At 43.0% G+C, this 7,928-nt stretch overlaps 1 pseudogene; it reads right to left on the minus strand.

The window, feature by feature from the left end:
- Window positions 1-73: 73 nt before the first annotated feature.
- On the minus strand, window positions 74-3,944 carry LOC139572644 (protein lin-28 homolog A-like; annotated as a pseudogene).
- Between the last annotated feature and the right edge of the window lie 3,984 nt (window positions 3,945-7,928).

Here is a 7,928-nt window from a genome sequence, read left to right on the forward strand (position 1 = left end):
GATAAATAAAGACAGCCTGCTCCAGCAGCAGCATGACAATGAAACCTTGTGATTGGCTGAATCGCTGAATGGATCAATCAGAGCTCTCCTTGTGGAGCAAGGGGGCGTGTCTCTGCTCCTCTTTCGCATCCCTCAATGATGATGCTATTCCCTGAGAGCCAGGGGGACTGCTGTGCTATGACTGGACAGTTGGCCACAATGTGGCTGATGCTCTGGCAGAAATGGAACTTTTTGGGCTGACGAGGCATTCTTTGGCATGGTGGTCAGGTCCTCCACAGTTGTAGCACCTGTCCCCATTGGAGGATCGTTTCTGTTGCGCCGTAGGTGTCTTCTCACAGCCTATACACTGTGCTCAACCTGGCCCGTCACCGTGTCAGACTCTGGGCCTTTAGACGACTTCTTGAAGGTAGACTCCACCGCCTCGCCCTCCTTCAGGCTACGGAAGCTTGAACGAATACATCGACAGTTTCCTCGAGCGGTGTCCCATCTCGGTTGGTCATCGACAGGACCCCGAAACCCATCCGGACGCTGAACCATTTACACACGCCACTGCCACGAGACAAACATAGATCCTCCTCGGAGCCCGTGGCTTCCTCCTCTTCGATCATTGCACAGCCCCTGTAAACTGCTGTTCGGAATAAGAGACCACCCTTTCCCCGGGTATATTTTAATCCAGGGTTACCGTGTCCTCTCCCCAGTCCCCCTGCCCTGTCCCCTCTAACCCTCCTCCACTCTACACAACAACACTTTCAAGAATACAGTTTAACAAAGGCACAGAAGAGAAACGGAACAGCAATGGAGACAAACAAAGAGGGTTACACATATATGGCAATAAATAACAATGAAATAGGCGTTGAAAGACACACAAACTCACTCTCACACATACACACACACACACGAACATACCCACACGCGACTGACACATAAATGCTGACAGTGGGCTGCTGTGTTTGATGTGGCTGAATCCAGAGGCCTTGACCTGGCTCTTCACCCTCTTCACTTTGATTCTGCAGTTTTCCCATTAAAATCTGAAATGATAGATTATACTCCCATGACTCTCTGTTGATGGACCTCCAGATCCCCCAGGGCCACTCTCACAGCAGCTTTGCCCCAGGGTGATGCCTCAGAGCTGGGTACCGCACCAGGGCTGTGTAACTATCTGGAATGCAATGAGCACTGTGAATGGTGTGTTTTTGTGTGTTTCCCTCATAACCGGATGTCTAAGACCTCACCCAACCGAAACCATTACTTGAACTTCGATGCCAACCTTTTAAAATACTCTTTCTTTATTTGATGTCTTTAATAACACCTCTGGTGTATGCTTAAACAATATCTTACCCAGCTATACACTTAGAGAAAAGCGTTCCAAAAGGGTTATTTTGTATCCATAGGAGAATCCTTTTTGGTTTCAGATAGAACCTTTTTGTGTTCCATGTAGAACCCACTGTGGAAACGGTCCTTCATGGAACACAAAAGGGTTCTACAAAGAGTTATTTTACAGGCACAGCAAAGACATAGCACTGGGAAGTAGGGGGTAACGAGGGTGCTGCAGCACTGTGTGGTCTTACGTAGCAAAATTTGAAATTGGGTTTTTTACGTTGGTAAAAGTAGAGACTCAGAGCTACAAAATGATATCTCATACACTGCATTTTTGAGGAACAATAGTAAAGTAATTCTGCTTTGAAAGTTGATAAACTTGTGAACTCACTTTTGAGAAAAGGCCTTTGAATGTTTTGGTAGCTACTCGAGAGCTCTCCTTCGTCTACACCCATTCAGCATTGTTCACACCCTCTTAAGCCTTAGCCCCACCCATCTCTTAAAGGATTCACTCGTGAGGTCATGTACTAACCAGTGAGTAGTGTAGTAAAGATTGTCTAAAAGGGGTAGTAGCCTACAATAAGGAACAATTCCAGGTTAACAGAAAGTGTCCAGATGTAAAGATACCTTAATAGAAAATGACTGAAGTCAAAGTAAAAGTCACCCGGTAAAATACTACTTGAGTAAAAGTCTAAAAGTTTTTGGTTTAAAAAAATACTTAAGTATCATAAGTAAATGGAATTGCTCAAATGTATTTAAGTATGAAAAGTAAAAGTATAAAAATGTCAAGTTCCTTAAACCAGATGGCCCAATTTTTATGTTTATTTTTTTGGGGCACACTCCAACACTGTGTGGTATGTCACAAAATCATGTTACGACCACACATATGTCACGTTCCTGACCTGTTTTCTGTTGTTTTTGTATGTGTTTAGTTGGTCAGGGCGTGAGTTGGGGTGGGCATTCTATGTTATGTGTTTCTATGTTGGGTTAAATGTGTTGCCTGATATGGTTCTCAATTAGAGGCAGGTGTTTGACGTTTCCTCTGATTGAGAACCATATTAAGGTAGGCTGTTCTCACTGTTTGTTTGTGGGTGATTGTCGCTGTGTCTGTGTTAGTTGCACCACATGGTACTGTCTCGTCTCGTTCGTTCTTTTCCTGTTCATGCGTTCTTCGTTTTATGTAATTCTCATGTTCAGGTCTGTTTAACGTCGTTTATTGTTTTGTAGTTTGTGTAAGAGTTTTCGTGTTTCGTCTTGTTATTAAATTCATTATGTCTACATACCTCGCTGCGTGTTGGTCCGATCCATGCTCCTCCTCGTCTGAGGAGGAGAACGAATATGACGACCGTTACAACATATCAATATTCATTTTATATATAAATATTTTGGTAAGTTTTGCTAAGTGGATGGGTCTCTACAGAAGGTGTAAACGGTACAGCCAATGATTACTTGCATAGTAGCAATATCAGAAATATAATAGTGTCAATATAAATGAAATAATATACAGAATGTACAAGAACAAAATCAATAACGATAGTGACAAACAAGGTAGTTGTATGCATACAATTGGGGGTAAAGTGGCTGAGCAGCAGGATAAACAATAGTAGCAGCAACGTATGGCGTGTTAGGAGAGAGTCATGTGAATAGAGGCACTGCAGATAGTGCTGATGACTGGTCCGTCCGGACCACGCATGAACAAGGGAATCTATATTCAGAGTGTAACGATCGTCCTGGAAAGAAGGTGACCAAAATGCAGCGTGGTAAGTGTTCATTGTAATTTAATAAAATAACCTGAACACTGAAACAACAAAAACAACAAAGAGATTGAACGAAACGAAACAGTTCTGTCTGGTGCAACAACACAAAACAGAAAACACACAGAAAAAGAAAACATAACACCAGACATAGAATGCCCACCCCAACTCACGCCTTGACCAAACCAAAATAGAGATATAAAAAGGATCTCTACGGTCAGGGTGTGACACGGAGAGCCTGTTTCTGTCCTGTCCTTGACTTTGGTGCAGGACATGTGATGTTCATAGCCTCTTCGTCACCAATTTCCCTGATCGTTTGTCTAGCTGCGTCCAGTCCAGGTGGTGCTAGTACATGCAGACCATCTATGGGAGGAAGGATGTCAGCGTTGCGCAGCAGCTGAAACCTGGTCCTGACTGAGTCCGACAACACAACACAACACCAGGCTCCAGAGCATCGAAGCTGTAAAACAGAAAATAACAAAACAAACATTTGAAGACATTACAACCTTGCACAACATCAATTCACCTCCCAAGTTTAGATAAGAAGAATAACTTCATAAAATGCAATGAAAATTATATTCATCTGAAGTGCTGGTACTGCTTGATCTGTGACAGCGGCCTGAAGTACGAAGTCAGGTGTTGTTGCCAGGCATAGCTTTCCACCAACACTGTACCATCCTCCAGTCCAACCAGCTGCGGGATGTTGACCCCTGTCACAGTGCTGTACTTCACAACACCAGCAATCTCAGACAAAGTGTTCTCTTTGGTCTTTCTGAAGCACTGCTTGATGAGGCCGAAGCACCAGTCGGGGGCAAAGTTGGTGTGGCCTGTGATCAGGAAGTGAAGGTCCAGACTGTGGTGGAGCTTGTGCATGGTCCGCCAGCCACAATACCTGAGCAAAAACTAAACTTGGGGTCTTTTGTTTAGACATGTAATGTTAACATTAGCTAGCTAGCAAAAACATTTACTAAAATCCCTATCCATAGAGTAACGTTAGTAAGCCAGCCATCAAACTCCAGCTGGCTAGCTAACAGCAAGCTTTAACTAGCAATACACACCGATTGTCATAGCTAGCTAAAGTTAACCAAAATAGGTTAAATATTCAATTCTTACGCATATACATGCAACCCCTTTTATTAAATAAGATGTCCTGTGTAATTTCCGTTTAGTTTGAACAGCTTGTTTGGCCCGTTGTCAAGTCACTCTGGTTCACACTGACCGTGTGCAATGCCATAAGAATCATCATATCTTTCTCCATCTCTGTCACCGATGCCATGGTTGCCCTTAGTTTGTTGCATGTCATCCGGAGACATGTGTTTTATACAACAGCCTTCTGTGTTCTCTTTTCGACTCCTTATGCATTTGCAATCAAACACCAGAATTCTAGTAATCTCCTTATCATACTCTGCTTATACCAAGACATTACAGATTTCAAAACTCGGTCAACTTCTTCCGTGACAACAACACTGTTGATTGTCGCCGTTTCTTCTCCATCACTGTCATCAGAAGACTCTACAATGTCTTCTTCGATGAAAATGTTTTTAACTAAATCAGGGATTTCCTCATCGTCTGACTCATTTCCAGAGTCAGAGAGTCAGAGAGTCAGCATGGCACGATCGTCCTCCAGAAAGTAGTCAATCATAACTTTTTCCTACTGACCTTTGTCGATAGCGCCTGATAAATTCAGGGCAGCAATGTTATTGAGAGCAGTAGCAACATATTTGCAGTTCTCCATGGCTAAGGCTATATCTTTAGAAAAAAACTGCAGTAGAAAGGATTATCTACGCATCACGAGCAGCTCATTTTATAGACAAAAAGGTGTTACACCGCAGACCAATCCAAACTCATCCCTCGGCATGTCCAGCCCACTCATTATCTCAGCCAATCATGGCTAGCGGGAAGGTTGCTCACTTTTTCTGTGGCTAAACCAACTAGGCTCGTAATTTAACAATTGTATTTATATTAACAGATGGCATACAAGTTTGATATTAAGGCACATGAAAGTTCACATGTTCGAGAAGGCATTTCTTCCAAAAAACTCATTTTGATAAAAAAAAATAAAAAAATCGTTCATACGGCTCTCCTGTAAAGTTGCGACTTGCGACATATGCCTAGTTTCCTGAATTGGGTCACATTTTGTTACGTTACAGCCTTATTCTATAGTTGATTAAATAGTTTTTTCCCCCTCATCAATCCCCTCATCAATCTACAGTACACACAATACATTACATTTATTTGTTTGCAAATATATTTAAAAAAAATCTTAAATATAACATTTACATAAGTATTCAGACCTATTACTCAGTAATTTGTTTAAGTACCTGTAGCAGCGATTTCAGCCTCGAGTCTTCTTGGGTATGATGCTACAAGCTTGGCACACCTGTATTTGGGGAGTTTCTCCCATTCTTCTCTGCAGATCCTCTCAAGCTCTGTCAGTCTGAGGTCCTGAGCGCTCTGGAGCAGGTTTTCATCAAGGATCTCTCTGTACTTTGCTCTGTTCATCTTCAGTTTTACATTTTTAATACTTGCGAACATTTCAAAAAACCTGTTCTCGCTTTTTCACTTTTTCATTTCATAATGGGGTATTGATGAGAAAAAAAGTTATTTAAACGATTTTAGAATAAGGCTGTAACGTTACAAAATGTGGAAATAGCGAAGGAGTCTGAATACTTGCCGAATGCACTGCATGTGTATATTTAAATAAAATAAAAAAGCAACAATTTGCTAAAGTAGTGCACTGGGCCTTTACTAGTCCTGTATTAGTGGCCCGATTATATCCATCTCTAGCGTGGGAAAAAGAAATTGCAGCACCCCACCCCTGAACAATTTCACACAGCTATGGCCAAAGAATCATTTTAGGTTCTAGATAGCACGTTTTTCCTAAGTGTGTACACTTCTGTTCCGCTCTCTACCTCTTTCCCCCGGTACAACATAGTACTTGATATAAAGATACATAGTATGAAGCCTTTTATATTTCCTCAGCAGGTCTCCCACCCTATGCTCAGCGTGTGTGTGTCCCAGGTCTCACTCCCTGCGCTCTGCTCGGCTCCTTACTGCTCCCAGGTGGTAATTATACCGCCGCCCATCTCTCTGATGCATCCCGGGGATTATTTAAATGGTCAAATGAAGTGATGTTCCGCAGAGCAAGGAAGTACGCTCAGGGGAGTCCTTCGATTGGATAGGCAGTCATAATGCTGGCAGAGGGGGGTGAAGAAGTGTGTGTGGCTCTGTGTGTGTGTGTGGCTCTGCGTGTGTTCCTTTGTATGTGTGTGTGTGCCTCTCTGTGTGCCTCTCTGTGCATGTGCGTTATAATTTTTCCCAAACGAGCTGTGGTAAAAAGCATTATACTGTCAGGAAATCCCTGGTAGGCCTCAACTGTGCTTTTCTCCACAAATGATGGTGCTGTTGGTTAATAGCCATAGTATCCAGGGGTGAATTGCATTTCCTCCAATACCCAACCGCAAGATAAAAGGCTGTTATTGGGAATGTGATTGTGATGTGGTGAAATTAAGTGCTTGAAGGGAGTGCTTGCGCATTGTCTGTTTTTTGTGTACGTCAGTGTGTGCATTTACAGTACACTTCCAATGGACACACTCTGGTTGAATTAATGTTTTAGCTGTTTTTCTTTATCCCCTTTTTCATGATATCCAATCGGTAGTTACAATCTTATCTCATTGCTGCACTCCCCAAAGGACTCAGGAGAGGCGAAGATCAAGAGCCATGCATCCTCCGAAACATGAACCTGCCAAGCCACGCTCCTTATTAACACACTGCTCGCTTAACCCAGCCACACCAATGCGTCAGAGGAAATACCGTCCAACTGATGACCGAGTCAGCTTGCAGGCGCCCGGCCCGCCACAAGGAGTCGCTAGAGCACAATTAGTCATGGAAATCCCCCCCAGCCAAACCCTTCCATAACTCGGACGACGCTGGGCCAAATGTGCGCCACCCCCACGGGGCTCCCGGTCACGGCCGGCTGTGACACAGGCTGGGATTGAACTCGACGTCTGTGCGGTGGGTTAACAGTAGGAATATTACACATCATATATCCAGGCAACACAACTTCAGGCTTCAGACTTCAGCTCATCTCTTTCCACTTCCTTCTGATATGTTAAAGAAACAGCATTAAGATTCACAGAGCTGCATGTCTCTGACATGCCATTATGGAGCCCATATGTGTTCCTTCTCTGAGTGGAGGATAAGTGTTTGAGATACAGTATGAAATGGCTGCCCTTCAAATGGCATGCCACCGTCAATCAGAGGGAGTTGACGGACAGCCAATGCGCCCCCACATTACCATAACATCTGTTCCATTTGATATTTCAATACTAATATTACACATTTTTAATCAAATCACACTTTTACACTACCAGGAGGTCTCCCTTGGTCAATACGCAGTTTCAATGTTGATGATATTTTATGGTAATGCTTTACGAAAGAGTAGAAAGTTGGTTTATTGAAGAAAGTTAAACTTGTTAGAGCCAGAGAGTGACCAATTATAACACTCAAGTTGGCGTTTAAGGAAAATTATGTATTGATTTATGCTGATAAGTAAACTGTGGCCACTTAATTGTGTGTGTGTCTGAGTGAGTGTGCGTGTGTGCATTGCTAATTGGCTCCTCTATCTAGACAATGATAAAAAATACACACCTCACTGTGTGTGTGTGTGTGTGTGTGTGTGTGTGTGTGTGTGTGTGTGTGTGTGTGTGTGTGTGTGTGTGTGTGTGTGTGTGTGTGTGTGTGTGTGTGTGTGTGTGTGTGTGTGTGTGTGTCTCGATGTCTGTACGCTTGTATGTGTGTCACCACAGCTTTCACATTTTTGCCGTTAATTGGGGATTACCATGGTAATATCGTAAG

This window comes from Salvelinus alpinus, chromosome 4 (assembly GCF_045679555.1).
Source record: "Salvelinus alpinus chromosome 4, SLU_Salpinus.1, whole genome shotgun sequence".
NCBI lineage: Eukaryota > Metazoa > Chordata > Actinopteri > Salmoniformes > Salmonidae > Salvelinus > Salvelinus alpinus.